This window comes from Muntiacus reevesi, chromosome 3, assembly GCF_963930625.1.
Source record: "Muntiacus reevesi chromosome 3, mMunRee1.1, whole genome shotgun sequence".
Taxonomy (NCBI): domain Eukaryota; kingdom Metazoa; phylum Chordata; class Mammalia; order Artiodactyla; family Cervidae; genus Muntiacus; species Muntiacus reevesi.
In genome coordinates this window covers 81,816,131-81,832,808 of record NC_089251.1, presented here as the reverse complement: position 1 = coordinate 81,832,808, position 16,678 = coordinate 81,816,131, and the positions used below count along the sequence as shown (strand labels likewise).

Here is a 16,678-nt window from a genome sequence, read left to right as displayed (position 1 = left end):
TGCTGTCTGGGTTGGTCATAGCTTTCCTTCCAAGGAGCAAGTGTCTTTTAATTTCATGGTTGCAATCACCATCTGCAGTGATTTTTGGAGCCCAGAAAAATAAAGTCTCAACGTTTCCATTGTTTCCCCATTTATTTGCCATGAAGTGACAGAACCAGATGCCATGATCTTAGTTTTCTGAATGTTGAACTTTAAGCCAACTTTTTTACTCTCCTCTTTCACTTTCAAGAGGCTCTTTAGTTCCTCTTCACTTTCTGCCATAAGGGTGGTGTCATCTGCATATCTGAGGTTATTGATATTTCTCCTGGCAATCTTGATTCCAGCCTGTGCTTCATCCAGCCTGGCATTTCGCATGATGCACTCTGTGTATAAGTTAAATAAGCAGGATGACAATACACAGCCTTGATGTACTCCTTTCCCAATTTAGAACCAGTCTGCTGTTCCATGTCTAATTCTAACTGTTGCTTCTTGACCTGCAAACAGATTTCTGAGGAGGCAGGTCAGGTGGTCTGGTATTCCCATCTCTTTCAGAATTTTCCACAGTTTGTTGTGATCCACACAGTCAAAGGCTTTGGCATAGTCAATAAAGCAAAAGTAGATGTATTTCTGGAACTCTCTTGCTTTCTTGATGGTCCAGCAGATGTTGGCAATTTGATCTCTAATTCCTCTGCCTTTTCTAAATCCAGCTTGAACATCTGGACGTTCACGTTCACATACTGTTGAAGCCTGGCTTGGAGAATTTTGAGCATTACTTTGCTAGTGTGTGAGATGAGTACAACTGTGTTTTAGTTTGAACATTCTCTGGCATTGTCTTTCTTAGGGACTGGAATGAAAACTGACCTTTTCCAGTCCTGTGGTCACTGCTGAGTTTTCCAGACTTGGTGGCATATTGAGTGCAGTACTTTCACAGCACCGTTTTTTAGGATTTGAAATAGCTCAACTGGAACTCCATCACCTCCACTAGATTTGTTTGTAGTGATGCTTCCTAAGGCCCACTTGACTTCACATTCCAGGATGTCTGGCTCTAGGTGAGTGATCACACCATCGTGGTTATCTGGGTCATGAAGATTTTTGTTTGTTTGTTTAGTTCTTCTGTTTATTCTTGCCACCTCTTCTTAATATCTTCTGCTTCTGTTAGATCCATACCATTTCCTTCCTTTATCACCTCATAAAAACAGCTTATTACTGTATTAAATAAGATGATACAATGGTTTTTATAAGAATACTTAGGAAAATTTTTCTCAAGCTTTCCTAACTAGTTGTACTAGTTATCAATTGCTTCGTAACAATTATCACAAAACACAGTGGCTCAAACAACAATTCACTTTTACTATTTCACAAAGTCTCTGTGGGCAACCTCACAAAGTTGTAGTCAAGATGATGACCAGGGCTGTGATATCATGTGATGGCTTGTCTGGGGCTGGAAGATTCACTTCCAAGCTGCCTCACTCACGTGTCTGCCAAATTAGTGCCTACTGTATCTCAGAAGCCCCAGTTCCTTGCCAACCAGCTTCTCTGTAGAGCTGACTGAGTGTCCATGGGACATGGCAGTAGCTTCCCTCAGAGCAATAATCCAAGAGAGAGAAACAGGGAACATTCATAACATAGCCTCAGAAGACAAGCACCATCATATCCAGTACCCAAGTGGTTGTACAGGTCAGTCCAGTTCAGTGTGGGAGGGGATTATTTACAAGTGTGACTATCAGAAGCAAGAATCTTTGGGTACTATCTTGTCTTGATATTTAGAATATTAAAAGTATACCAGTTTGATTAAAAGATATGAACAATATGGCTGTTGATCTACTCAACCAGAATTCTACAAAAGAAACAAAAACAAAGAAATCCACAGCAAATTTTCTGAAGAAAATATACTCCATTTGACTAAAATTTTTTTTCTCATACTAATTAAAATAAGTCTATATATTATTCCTGTAAAGCCAAAATGAAGAGATGAATTAAGAGATTATTCAAGAGAAGCTGATTTTAGGAGATTTTTTTTAAAGAGTTTTGCAAAACAACTTACTTTTATCTTAAGAGCAGGATTTTTGACCTAAAGTATCTAGAAAATTTCAGAGCTGCCCTTTTTCAGTATATATCTATGGAATAGTCTACAATCACTCACCAATTTGCCATGTACAGAGAATTCAGGAGTAGTGTAGTAGAGAAAATCTAAACTGGCTAATTCTAGAATCCATTTTAGGGACAGACCCACCTCTTTAGAGAAATGGACTTGATAAGCTTATTTAGGAAAAGTGAGTCCTTGTAAGTATGAATGTGAGTATGTAAGTATAGAACATAAATATATGTTCTATATTTATTAGAACTAAACTCAGTTATAAAATTTATCAATATTTTATTTCATGAAAGAAATTCTTAAACACTTGATGAACCAGTTTAAATTAATCAGCTTAACCTAATTTGGTATTACCACAAAATTAGATATTTCATTCTTTCATTTATATTTAATTCCTATTTTCTGAATAAGAATCAGAATTTTCTCAGACTGCTTTTGCTTCATTTCACTTCTATCATCAACACTAGAAGCTAGTTATCTTTTCTAGGCTATGTTTCATAAAAAAAAAAAAAAATAGAATTTTCTAAGATACAAATGAACTTACCTACAAAACAAAAACAGACTTGCAGACATAGAGAACAGTCTTGTGGTTGCCAAGGCTGAGGGAGGATGGGAGAGAGATGCATTGAGAGTTTGGGATTAGCAAATGCAGACTATTATATATAGAGTGGGTATACAACAAAGTTCTACTGTATACCACAGAGAATTATATTCAAAATCCTGTAATAAATCATAATGAAAAATAATATGAAAAAGAATATAAATATATATGTATAATTGAATCACTCTGCTGTACATCAGAAACTAATACAATATGGTAAATCAACTATGGTGTGAGCTCAGCCGCTCAGTCATGCCTGACTCTTTGCAACCCTTTGGACTGTAGCCCTCCAGGCTTCTCTATCCATGAGATTTTTGGGGGCAAGAATATTGGAGTGGGTTACCATTTCCTCCTCCAGGGGATCTTCCCAACCCAGGGATCAAGCTCACATCTCCTGTGTTTCCTACACTGCGGGCAGATTCTTTACCTGCTGAGCCATTGGTGAAGCCTATACTTCAGTAAAACAATTTTTTTTTTAAAGAAGGAGAAAAATGGAATTTTCATTACCTCATAAGAGTTATTAAATGCACACTAATGAGTAGAGAACCCTAAGATAGATTTAATAGGTAGGTAGTCAGCTGGTCTCACCCACAAATTCAAGACTCAAATTCCTGGAAATGAGTCTATGTTGTGTGTCCTCAAGATCACAAGTGAAGAATTAAAGTCACAAGTGTTAGATTCACACACACCAAGAGTCTACTACCTAACATATATCTTTTAAATAAAAGTAATAAAAGAGTTATTTATTTACAAGTAACAATTTAAATACTATTAAAATTGCTCATTTAATAGATCCACATATATTATACAGAGCTAAAATCTAGATCCAAATAACCATCAATATATATTAGATCTCTCCTTTCATTTAAATATTTAGTCAAGATTATCTAATTAGTGATGTAGTTTTAATAGTAATAGAATGTTCTCAGCACAATTAATGGAAATCAAGAAGTCAAGAAAAAGGTATATTTACATAAAGTAATAAGGTTAGTATTAGTCATTTAGGTTTGAGATACTTGTATATGAAAAGACAGAGAGACCCAATAAGAAGGTATCAATATGAACCCAGCACTAGCTCAGTTGATGGGCTGAGCATGAAAATAATCACATACTGGGAAGGAGGGTAGTAGAAAAACTAAAATGAAAGTCACTGGCCAGTGCACAAAGAGATCAGGACCCAGCAAGAACTTCCAAGAGCCAGAATCTAAGCCCAGATTTACTAAATAACAAAGTGTGTATTTTTCCACCCTTTGGAATAAAATCCAAGAAAGTTTGTATGGCTCACTAGATTAAGTCACCTTCAAGGTCATAGGCCAAGTATTTAATTTTAGTCTATTTCTCTTTAGTTATGAAGTAAACAAGCCTAAGCTATTACTGTTTCTTTGGCTCTAAGGGCTTTATCATAAAAAACAAAAGTGGTTACTTATGAAACTAGGACTATTCTAGGACAAACAACTCCAAAATCTCAGTGATTTACATATTAATATTTAATTTTGTATCACACAAAGTTCAATGTGAACACCCCTGGTGGAATAGCTTTCCTATTCTTCAAATGTGACTTGGAGATCCAAGCCCCTTCCATTCGTGGGCTGTCACCCCTTTGACATGAGACTTTCAAGTCACCGTGAAAGGTTAATAGATTAGAAAACTCTTAAGTGTTAAAATGATAATGCTGTCCCAATTCTCCCCACCACTGAATATAATTTCAATCAAAATTCCTACAAAAATTTTTGCAGAAATTTACAAGCCAATTCTAAGAGTTATATGGAAATTCGAAGAACCTAGAGAGAGTAACCAAAGCAATTTTAACAAATAGCATAGTTGGAAGGTTTATTCTACTTGATTCCAATACTAACTATAAAGTTATAGCGATTCAGACTGCTAGATATCATTTAGGGATGGACGTTTAGATCAATGGAACGAAATAGTGTCAAGAAACAGACTGATCCATTTAATATTTGGATTGTTTCCAATTTTTGACAAAGATGCCAAGGCAATTCAATGGCAAATGGAAAGTCTTTTCAATACATGCACTAATTATCCATGTTAAAAAAAATAAACATTAATTCTTACTCCCTATCATACAAAAAAATCAACTCAAAGTGTATCCCACAGCTTAATGTGAAACCTGAAACTATGAAACTTGTAGGAAAGGGAAGGAAAAAAATTGATACCTTAGGGCAGGCAAGGATTTCTAAGATATGACACCAAAAACACTAACAATAAAAGAAAAGATATTAATAATTAAACTTTATCAAAATTCAAAACTTTTGCTCTTTGAAATGTGCCAATAAGGAAACAAAAGGGTAAATAAAATACTAGTACAAAATATTCACACAACACATTTATCTGATAAAGACTTGCATCCAAAATATAAAGGGCCCTTAGAAACTTGAAATGATATGAACAGACTCCTCACTAAAGACTAAATATAAATAGCCAACAAATGCATGAAAACATATTCAACATCATTAGTCCTCAGTTGTGACATAGGTATAACAATGCAAATTAAACCACAATGAGATACCACTACACACCCATTAGTTTGACTAAGAATAAAAAGACTAATGTATCACCAAATATTTGTGACTATGTGGAAGAATTGAAACTTATACTCTGATGATAAGAATATAAAATGGTACAAACACTGCCAAACAATTTGTCAGTTTCTTAAGTTTAATATATACATGTCATGCAACAAAGTCATTTCACCCCTACGTATTTAACCAAAAGAAACAAAATTATATATTCACACAAAGATTGTGCATGAATGCGCTTGGCAACTTTATTTGTAAAAGCCAAAAGTTGGAAACAATCCAAATATCTATCAATTGGTGAATGGATTAACAAATTATCATCTATCCATGCAGTGGATACTGTATGTACTATTCATCAATTAAAAACATGAATTATCAATAAACACAATAACATGACTGAATCTCAAAATCACTAAGCTAAATGAAAGAAACTAAGCAAAAATAGACATGTGAGCTCAAGAATCAACTCCACCTGGCTATGCAACATCAAGCAAGTGACTTATTATCCACCTGCTTTAGTCGTCTCACCGGTTAAATAGGAATAATAATATTGCTGCCACTTATTGAGTCTTTACTATGTTTCAAGGTCTTTACTTACAATGTCCCATGTAATCCTCAAAACCCCATTATATTTGATATGATATATGTTTAGCACTTACCATTATACTCAATAAATTGTAGTTATTGTTATTACTTTCTTACTAATTTCTTATTGAAAAGTGAAAGTGAAAGTTGCTCAGTCATGTCTGACTCTTTGTGACCCCATGGACTATAGTCGACATAATTCTTTAGGCCAGAATACTGGAGTGGGTTGCTTTTCCCTTCTCCAGGAGATCTTCCTGACCCAGGGATCAAACCCAGGTCTCCCACAATGCAGGCAGATTCTTTACCAGCTGAGCCACGAGGGAGGCCCAAGAATACTGGAGTGGGTAGCCTATCCCTTCTCCAGCGGATCTTCCCGACCCAGGAATCAAACCAGGGTCTCCTACATTGCAGGTGGATTCTTTACCAACTAAGATGTCAGGGAAGCCAACAAATAAACGAATCAATATATGTTGAGACTTAGTTAAGAGAAAGACCTAGAGAGACAGAAAGATGAATGAGACAGAATCCTACAATCCCATCCTCCAGAATCTTACAACCTAGACTTGGAAACAAAACATATACACATAAACTATACCACAAGATAGCATTAAAGAGAGACAAACACAGTATTATGAGAGAGGGTCATGGAAAAATCTCATAGAGAAATACGGTGTTTAAACTGAGCCTAGAAGGAAGGCAGCATCTCACCAGGAAAAGCTGCTGGGGATGAAGAAACTTTGGATACCGTAGCATGGAGAAAGAAAGCAGGAACATTGAGAAAAACAGCAAACAATGCAGCCTTAGTGGAGCACAGGTTGTGTGGAAGCATGTGTGAGCAAGGAGGGCCAGATCCTGGAAGGTCTGGGAGAGTTGGCAAGGAGTAGGCTTCATTCTGAATACATTGGGTACTTTTGGGTGTTTGCAGTCAAGAAGTGATATCCTGTTGTGTTTTAGCAGGATGACTACAGCAGGGATATGGCTAAAGGAGAGATGAGAGGCGGGAAGAGAGACTTAGAAGTGTTTGTGATGAGCTAAGTGGAGCCTGAACAGGGATATGGTGGCTGAAAGAATGATAGGTATGTAAGAATTGATTCTAAAGTAGCATCAAATTGATATAGTGACTAATTAAATAGGACCAGAAGAGAGAAACAAATCAAAGGGACTCTAAAATGGCAAACTTGCTTGACTGGAAAGATGGGAAGACCATTATTAGAAGTACAGAAGTCAAAAATAAAAATATATTTGAACAAGATTAAAGGACTGCTAACAAGAAGGGGGAAAAATGAATATTTGGATTACATTAAAATTAACAGCTCTTTTTCACCCAAAAAACACCATTAAGGGAATGGAAACCAAACCACAGAGTGGTTGAAATACCTAACAAAGGAATCACCTCTGGAATATACAAAGTACTAGTATAAATCAATATGAAGAAAATAACTCAAAAGAAAACTGGACAGAAAGATACAAACAGGTACTTAACAGGATGCTTTGCAAATGCACAATACACATGAAAAGTTGCCTACCTTCATAGTCGCTGGGGCAATGTAAATTATAAACCATAATGAGATAACATTGCATATATACAAGAAGTAAATAAAATTTTTTTTTAAAAAATAGGCAATACTAAACATTGGCAAAAGTATGGACCAAATGGATTTTCATATATTTCTGGTAGAAAAGTTAGTTGATATTGGAAGAGCCACTTTGGAAGGGCATTCAGCAATATCTATTAAAAATGAACTTGCATCTAGAGACCTAGCAATTCCATTTTTAAGCATGAACATGAGAGAAAAGCATATGTCCACCAAGAAAAACTGATGAGAATGTTTAAAGCAGCATTATTCATAACAACCTAAAACTGGAAACTACCCAGATGTCTATGAAAAGCAGAAAGAATTTTAAGAAATATGGTATATTTGCAAAATGGACTGTTATTTATTAATGAGAATGAATAAACTATCTCTACATGTAACAACTTGGAATGATACTATAAACATGATGCTGAATGAAAAAAGACAGTCACAAAACATAAATATGATTCCATCTAAGTTCAAAACAGAAAAACTAAACTATTGCATTAAAATCAGAATATTGGTTATTTTGGGGTGGTTACTTGGCGGTAATGACTAGAAGGGAGCAGGAGTGGGATAAATGGGTGCTCATAATGTTCTGTTTCTTGATCTTGGTTTTGGTTACAAGGGTGGGTTCCCTTTGTGAAAATCTCTTGAACATGAATAAATTTCTGTTCAGTTCAGTTCAGTCACTCATACATGTCCAACTGTTTGCAAGCCCATGGATTGCAGCACACCAGGCCTCCCTGTCCATCACCAACTCCCAGAGCTTGCTCAAACTCATGTCCATCGAGTTGGTGATGCCATCTGACCATCTCGTCCTCTGCCATCCCTTTCTCCTCCTGCCTTCAATCTTTCCCAGCATCAGGGTCTTTTCCAAGGAGTCAGTTCTTCACATCAGGTGTTATACATTATAAATTTCTGTTATACATTAATAAAAAATTGTATTTCTTAAAAAAGCAAGTTTGGGGGTTAGATGATGCAGTCAGAATTAGAAATGATGATTTTTATAGAAATACAGATGTTAAACAAGCAAGAAATGTGTGAGTCTATGTTAGGAGATGACAGGATGTTACTGGAGATAATACATTTGTCATTCACTACAACAGTCAAAGATAGTGATAAAGAGAAAGAAGAGAGAAAGCTAAAGAAAGAACCTTGGGGAACGTTTACCCATAGGTGTTGGAAGAAAAAAAATAGAGGAGAAAATGATCAAAAAATGCATGCACATAAGCCAACCCAGAAGAATGCTTCACAGAGAGAAGAGCAGGTGATCAGCAACTACAAACGCAGTGCAGTGGATAAATGCCTGGGCTTTGGAGTCAGAGTTCTGGATTCAAATCCTCCATTTTCTTGTCTGTAAATTGGGGTGACAAATGGACATCACCTTATTATGTTAATTTATCTGAACAGTGGCTAACAGCGGTAATCTACACAGCTCCAAGAGAATGAGAAAAGTGTGAGGAAAGACTGCTAGATTTAGTAGTTAGGAGAGTAATGGGAAGAGAGGCAAAAGCCAGACTGCAATGTATGGTGAGAAAATAGATTTAAAAAAGACTGAATCAATGTTGCGCAAACAGTGTCCAAAATGCTACAAGTGGATCCTCCAGCTTTCTAGCGTGACACCACTGTCAACTTCTTCAGTTTCCAAGTATTTATTCACTCACGCTCCAGCCAGGAGGGTGGAGGCCACAGGTTGGCCAGAGTCTCCAGCAGGCAGAGACCTCCCAGCATGTGGCTCTGAAAGAACCACTGGTTTTCTCAGTTGTCTGAGAAGTCTGAAAGCAGCCATAACTAACATTAAGAAGCCTCTCGAACAAAATCCATCCAGGAGAAGGAATCCTAGACAACTATCCGCAAAAAGGCTAACTCAACAGTTCTGTCTCAAGTTTCTTTTCTTTCCTTGTTAATATTTATTTATTCGGCTGTGTCGGGTCTTGGCTTCGGCACTCAGCACCTTTGTTGTGGAGCATGGCTCCTCTCTAGTTATGGCAGGCAGGCTCAGTAGTTGCAATGTAGGGGCTTAGTTGTCCCTGCAGCCTGTGGGATCTTAGTTCCCCAACTGGGGATCAAACCTGTGTCCCCTGCGTTAGAAGGGGGATTGTTAACCACTGAACCACCAGCAAAGTTCCAGTATTATTTCCTACAAGTGCATATGAATCAATAATTGTCTTCAAATAAAATAATGTCTCCTATGTCACACTCTTTCTTTATAACAAACCCTTTGATATTGAGAATAATGTATCCAAACCTTTGGGCTTTGTGCTAAGTCGCTTTGGCCATGCCTACTCTTTGCCACTCCAAGGACTGTAGCTGGCCAGGCTACAGCCTGGCCTGTCCATGGAATTCTCCAGGCGACAACACTGGAGTGAGTTGCCATGCCCTCCTCTAGGGGATCTTTCTGACCCAGAGATCGAACCCACATCTCTTACGTCTCCTGCATTGGCAGGTGGCGTCTTTACCGCTAGTGCCACCTGGGAAGCCCATCCAAACCTTCAGGAATCCCCAAATTTCAGGAAATGGACGTGCTCCAAAAGGCTTACTCCGACAGGCTTGCTCCCACATCACACTTCCTCTGGAATCACAGGTCCCCTACAACAGTCCTCAGTTCACCTCACCACATCTTCAGCTTTTGCTGGAGTTCTATCCTTCCCTTTATGTTCATTTCCACAGAGCCATCCTTATTTCCCCAGAATCACTGCATGCAGGGATGGATCAAGAGCTGTGGGGCTGCTTCACAGGGCAGCAGATGCTGCGTCCTGGGCTGCTCAGATACTGGCAATAAAACGCCAGACGGCTGCAAGCACTGGTGAGAACCACAGTGTCAAATCTGGAGATGTCTGGGGCATGCCACATCACTTCTTTCTTTCTCTCTTTCTTTCAGCATGAAAAAAGGGGTCATTCATATACACGCTACTATAGATAGATATATAGATAATAGATAAACTAATAAGAACATATTGTATAGCACAGGGAAATCTACTCAATACTCTATAATGGCCTACATGGGGAAAGAATTTTTTAAAAAAAAGAGTGGATTTATGTATAACAGATTCACTTTGTTATATACCTGAAACTAACACAACATTCTAAATCAACTACAATTTAAAAAAAAAAAAAACTTTTAAGGGAGAGGCATTAAATATCCATTCAGATGTCCCACAAATACATATGTTGCCAGATAGGAATTATTATTTACATAACCATATGTAATAGATAGCCAGTGGGAAACTGCTATATGATCCAGGGAGTTCAGCTCCATACTCTTTGATGACCCAGAGGGATGGGAATGGGGAGGGGAAGGGAGGTTGAGGAGGGAGAGGATTTCTGTAAACTTAGAATTGATTCACATTGTACAGCAGAAACTAACACAACAACATAAAACAATTATATTCCAATTTGAAATTTTAAAAATGAATTTAAATTTTTTAAAAGAAGAAAAAAAAATTTTTTAATAAATAAAGGAATTATTCAGAATTGAAGATGATGGCGGTCTTCTGCTTGTGGCCTGACACTCTCAATCTGAAGTTTAACTATTTCAGAGCAAAGCTACATCCTAGATCTTCATCTCACTTCATTCAACTCGCAAGTTAAACACCAATCACACCTGGCTGAAAGCGCCTTTCACTCAGGCAAGATGTTGCCTTAGTCACCTCTGGCTGCTAGAACAAAAATACATAGACTAAGCGGCTTAGCCTTAAGAGAAATTTCCTTCTACAGTCCTAGAGACTGGAGTTCGGAGATCCCTGTGTGAGCGTGGCTTGGTTCCGGTGAGAGTTCTGGCTTACAAACAGCTGTCTCCTCACCATCCCGGCACATGTAGAAGGGGCTAGACACAATGTGGGATCTCATTTATAAGGGCACTAATCTCGGTGCTTTTCTTGATTATTTTTTTCTAAGAGAAAAACCAGGATCGCTGCTGTCAGAAGCTCATCATAGCCTCGGAGGGGTGAGGCTTGCTGGTGGCAATAGGGAAAAAAATGAATGACTCTCCCTCCTGACTCAGACTGACTCGGGTCGAGGGTCCACGACAGCGGCGGGGGTCCTCCTGAGGGGCGGGGTCCTGGGCGGTGGGGGCTCAGAGAGACGGCTCGGCGGCCCCGGCGCAGCTGCGCAAGGGGCCCCGCGGCTGTTGCTAAAGGCCCTCTGAGCGCCTCCCCAGATGAAGTCCCAGCTGGACGCCAGAGCTGTTTTTTTAACCTTAACAAGATCTGTCATTAAACGTTACTGGAGCCTGACTTTGCCTCTTTCCCTCCGGGCCTTGCTAGTGGGGGTCAAAGGTCACATTATCCTTCCACACAGGCTCCTGGGCCTCCGGCTTTTGTTTGCCAGACCTCATGGTGATGATGGGCAAGGAATCCCTGGGTCCTTGGAAGGCACACAAGAAACCAGCGAACCATGGTCTTTAACGAACGGCCCCTCCAAGGCCAGCCGGCAACAACCACTTAGGATATTTACAGCTTTCTGTCCGTGCAGATTAAACACAGGCAACAAAAAATGGGGCTCTTTTGTCCGGTAAACTTATGTCATTCCTTGTCAAGACAAATTGAGACAAACCTAGATTTTGTTGGGAAGCAGCTTTTGCCTCTAAAGACAGTCTTGGATGAGGATGGGAGGATTTCTGGGGACAAGGACATCTTGTGCAATATTATTATTAAGTGACAGTATTTTCTGATAATTTCATAAATGGTTTAGCTGTATTGTTTTCTAGCAACAGGCTATATTTTTGGCCAAGGGCAATATTTCTCCCTCGTTCATTGGCAATTCCTATTGTAAACAGATACCTTGCGGGTGCATTCCTCAGCAGAGGGCCAACACCAAAGCAGCAAGAGCTTGGCAGCCTGAGTTACTGCTTTTGGTTTGAATTGTGAGCATCTTTCTATAGCTACATTAGCATGTTGGGTGCTGAGATGGAGGGAAGTCTTGGTTCACTGTCTTTGCAATCGGAGAAACCTGGGGTTAAGGGTAATGGATTTTAGCAGAGAAAAAAAAATTTTTTCAAAGAAGGCATTATTGTGAGCCCAATATAGCAACATAAGTGCTTTGATTCAAACTAAGTAGGAGATCTGATAGACAGAGTGCCTGAAAAACTATAGACGGACATTCATGACATTGTACAGGAGGCAGTGATCAAGACCATCCCCAAGAAAAAGAAATGGGAAAAGGTAAAATGGTTGAAAAAGGCAAAAAGGTCTGAGGCGGCCTTACAAACAGCTGAGAAAAGAAGAGAGGCTAAAGGCAAAGGAGAAAAGGAAAGATATATGCGTTTGAATGCAGGGTTCCAAAGACTAGCAAGGAGAGATAAGAAAGCCTTCCTTAGGGATCAATGCAGAGAAATAGAGGAAAACTATAGAATGGGAAAGACTAGAGATCTCTTCAAGAAAATTAGAGATACCAAAGGACCATTTCATGCAAAGATGAGCTCAATAAAGGACAGAAATTGTATGGACCTAACAGAAGCAGAAGATATTAAGAAGAGGTGGCAAGAATAAACAGAAGAACTATACAAAAAAGACCTTAATGACCCAGAAAACCATGATGGTGTGATCATTCATCTAAAGCCAGACATTCTGGAATGTGAAGTCAAGTGGACCTTAGGAAGCATCACTACGAACAAAGCTAATGGAGGTGATGGAATTCCAGCTGAGCTATTTCAAATCCTAAAAGATGATGCTGTGAAAGTGCTCACTCAACATGCCAGCAAATCTGGAAAACTCAGCAGTGGCCACAGGATTGGGAAAGGTCAGTTTTCATTCCAATCCCTAAGAAAGGCAATGCCAAAGAATGTTTAAACTACCACACAATTGCACTCATCTCACACACTAGCAAAGTAATGTTCAAAATTCTCCAAGCCAGGCTTCAACAGTATGTGAACCATGAACTTCCAGATGTCCAAACTGGATTTAGAAACGGCAGAGATCAAATTGCCAACATCCGCTGGATCATTGAAAAAGCAAGAGAGTTCCAGAAAAACATCTACTTTTGCTTTATTGACTATGCCAAAGTCTTTGACAGTGTGGATAACAACAAACTGTGGAAAAGTCTGAAAGAGATGGGAATACCAGACCACCTGACATGCCTCCTGAGAAATCTGTATGCAGGTCAAGAAGCAACAGTTAGAACTAGACATGGAACAAGAGACTGGTTCCAAATAGGAAAAGGAGTATGTCAAGGCTGTATATTATCCCCCTGCTTATTTAATTTATATGCAGAGTACATCAAGAGAAATGCTGGGCTGGATGAAGCACAAGCTGGAATTAAGATTGCTGGGAGAAATATCAATAACCTCAGATATGCAGATGACACCACCCTTATGGCAGATTGTGAAGAGGAGCTAAAAAACCTCTTGATGAAAGTGAAAGAGGAGAGTGAAAAAGTTGGCTTAAAACTCAACCTTCAGAAAACTAAGATCATGGCATCTGGTGCCATCACTTCATGGCAAATAGATGGGGAAATAATGGAAATGGTGAGAGACTTTATTTTTCTGGGCTCCAAAATCACTGCAGATGGTGATTGCAGCCATGAAATTAAAAGACACTTGCGCTTTGGAAGGAAAGCTATGACCAACCTAGACAGCATATTAAAAAGCAGAGACATTACTTTACCAACAAAAGTCCATCTTGTCAAAGCTATGGTTTTTCCAGTAGTCATGTATGGATGTGAGAGTTGGACTATAAAGAAAGCTGAGTGCCAAAGAATTGATGTTTTTGAACTGTGGTACTGGAAAAGACTCGAGAGTCCCTTGGACTGCAAGGAGATCCAACCAGTCAATCCCAAAGGAAATCAGTCCTGAATATGCATTGTAAGGACTGATGCTGAAACTCCCAATACTTTGGTCACCTGATGCAAAGAACCAACTCATTGGAAAAGACCCTGATGCCTGGAAAGATTGAAGGCGGGAGAAGGGGCCGACAGAGGATGAGATGGCTGGATGGCATCACCGACTCAAAGGACATGAGTTTGAGTAAACTCTGGGAGTTGGTGATGGACAGGGAGGCCTGGCATGCTGCAGTCCCTGGGGTCACAAAGAGGCAGACACAACTGAGCGACTGAACTGAACTGAAGTAGGAGACTAGAGCTCGCCTGATCAGCAACCCTACTTCTCATGTGTATCCCAACCCACCGCCCATACCCATGGGTGTCCCCAAAGAGACTCAGTACAGCAGAGCTTGAAAACCACAGGTCTGTCAAATGTGCCTGGACTGGTTGCTAGGAGAACTTGCTGCTGAGTAGACCTGTAAACCTGAGTGAGCCCAGGGAAGCCCCATGGTCTCACTGAGTCTGGCTTTCTCATCAGGTAAATATGAACCCCTTATTCCATGGGCCCAATGGGCCTGGAATCAATTTGGAACAGAGAGGAAAATCTGCCCATAAGCCCACGGCACCCCACCACTGCCCATAATGGTTGTTTCTTTTTTTTCGCCACGGGGCTCAAACGTGCTGCCTGCAGTGGAAGCATAGCATTCTAACTACCAGACCAAACAAGAATTTCCCCTAATGGTTATTTCTTAAACATAACTCTGATGCTGCTGCTAAGTCACTTCAGTCATGTCCGACTCTCTGTGACCCCATAGACAGCAGCCCACCAGGCTCCTCCATCCCTGGGAGTCTCCAGGCAAGAAAACTGGAGTCGGTTGCCATTTCCTTCTCCTAAACATAACCCTATTGAGATATAATTTACATACCATAGACGTCACTCACTGAAAGAATACAACCCAGTGACTTTAATATGTCCATAGAGTCAATATTAGAACATTTTCATCACCCCCAAAAGAAACCCTGTTCTTATTAGCAGTCAATCCCCGTCTCTCCCCACCCCACATGCAGCCTTACGCAACCACAAATCTACTTTCTGCCTGTATAGATTTACCTATTCTGGACATTTCATAAAAACAGAGTCATATAATATAGAATTCTTTGCAACTAGTTTTTCCATTCAGCATGTTTTCAAGGTTCATCACACTTCAGAATAATATTCTATTGCATAGATAGATGTATCTGTTTTGTTTATCCATGTTTCAGTTGAAGGACACTTGGACTGTTTCCATGTTTCAGCTATTTTAAATAGTACTGCTATGAACATAACTGAACATTAAAAACATACAATTTTTTTTATGGACATGTATTTCCATTTCTCCTGGATATAGACCTGGGATTAGTTCTATGTTTAACCTATGGTAACTCTATATTTAACCTTTTGAGGAGCTGCCAGACTTCCAAAACAGCTACACCATTTCACATTCCCACCAGTAGTGCCAACCTCTCCCCGCCTTTGCCAACACTTGCTATTGTTTGTCTTTCTCATCACACCAGTCCTAGTGGATACAAAGAACTACCTCATTGTGACTGTGACTTGCATTTTCCTGATGGCTAGTGCTGTTGAGTAACTTTTCACATGCTCTCAACTGGTCTTCATTAGTAAAATACTGGCAGGAAATTTAATAGTGAAAGATGTCAAGATAGACAAAACTCTGTAAGCATCCATTGTTTTCTATGTCTAAGTGTGCTTCTCATTTCAAGACTTGAAAACATTTTTACTTAAGTTATGGGAATTCTCTCTCTCCCCCAGGACCTCCTCCTCCACCAAATTCACCTAACTCCATTACTCTACCCTGAATTGAGCCAAACTCTACTGTGAGACAGATTGTTTCTACAAAACTCTGAAAAACAGATGAGCGCCAAAACCTTGCCAATAATTCACTTTATCAATAAATCCTAGCATGCCAGAGCATCTGAATTTGACAAGGTTGCCACTCTGCAGAGTCCTAGAGGTGCTCTTCACAATGTCAGCTACATGTCTGGAGCCCCTGGAAGCTGGGCAGTGCTCACTTTGTGAGGCAGTCCTTCCCGGCACACTTCTAACAGGAAGCATCCCAGAGAGTTGCTGTTTAGTCAGCCTGGAGAGATCTGCACTGACCTCAAGGCTCTGCATCTGCAAGATGGCCAAGTCGGGGGAAGGGCAGAGTGAGCATGGCCATGAAGATCTCGTCTGTTCATCTAACTGTTGATTTAACAGCCTTGCCTGAAGCAATGCCCCCTACCCCCAGCATCCTCAGAAAGCTCTTTCTCAGCCACATGCGTGCATGCTCAGTCGCTTCAGTCATGTCCAACTCTTTGCGACCCCATGGATTGTAACCTGCTAGGCTCCTCTGTCCATGGGATTCTGCAGGCAGGAATACTGGAGTGGGCTGCCATGCCCTCCTCCAGGGGATCTTCCTGTCCTAGGGATCAAACCCACATCTCTTGGGTCTACTGCATTGGCAGGCGGGTTTTTTACCACTAGTGCCGCCTGAGAAGTCCTACTCAG

The 16,678-nt window shown here is 39.8% G+C and overlaps 1 long non-coding RNA gene across 1 annotated transcript in view; it reads right to left on the bottom strand.

The window, feature by feature from the left end:
- The window catches only part of LOC136162972 (uncharacterized), a 70,857-nt gene that overhangs the window by 39,101 nt on the left and 15,078 nt on the right, over nt 1-16,678 (bottom strand). Inside the window, exon 2 of the long non-coding RNA XR_010662183.1 lies at nt 2,619-2,673. This is a non-coding gene — a long non-coding RNA (uncharacterized lncRNA). The remainder of the gene's footprint in view (nt 1-2,618; nt 2,674-16,678) is intronic.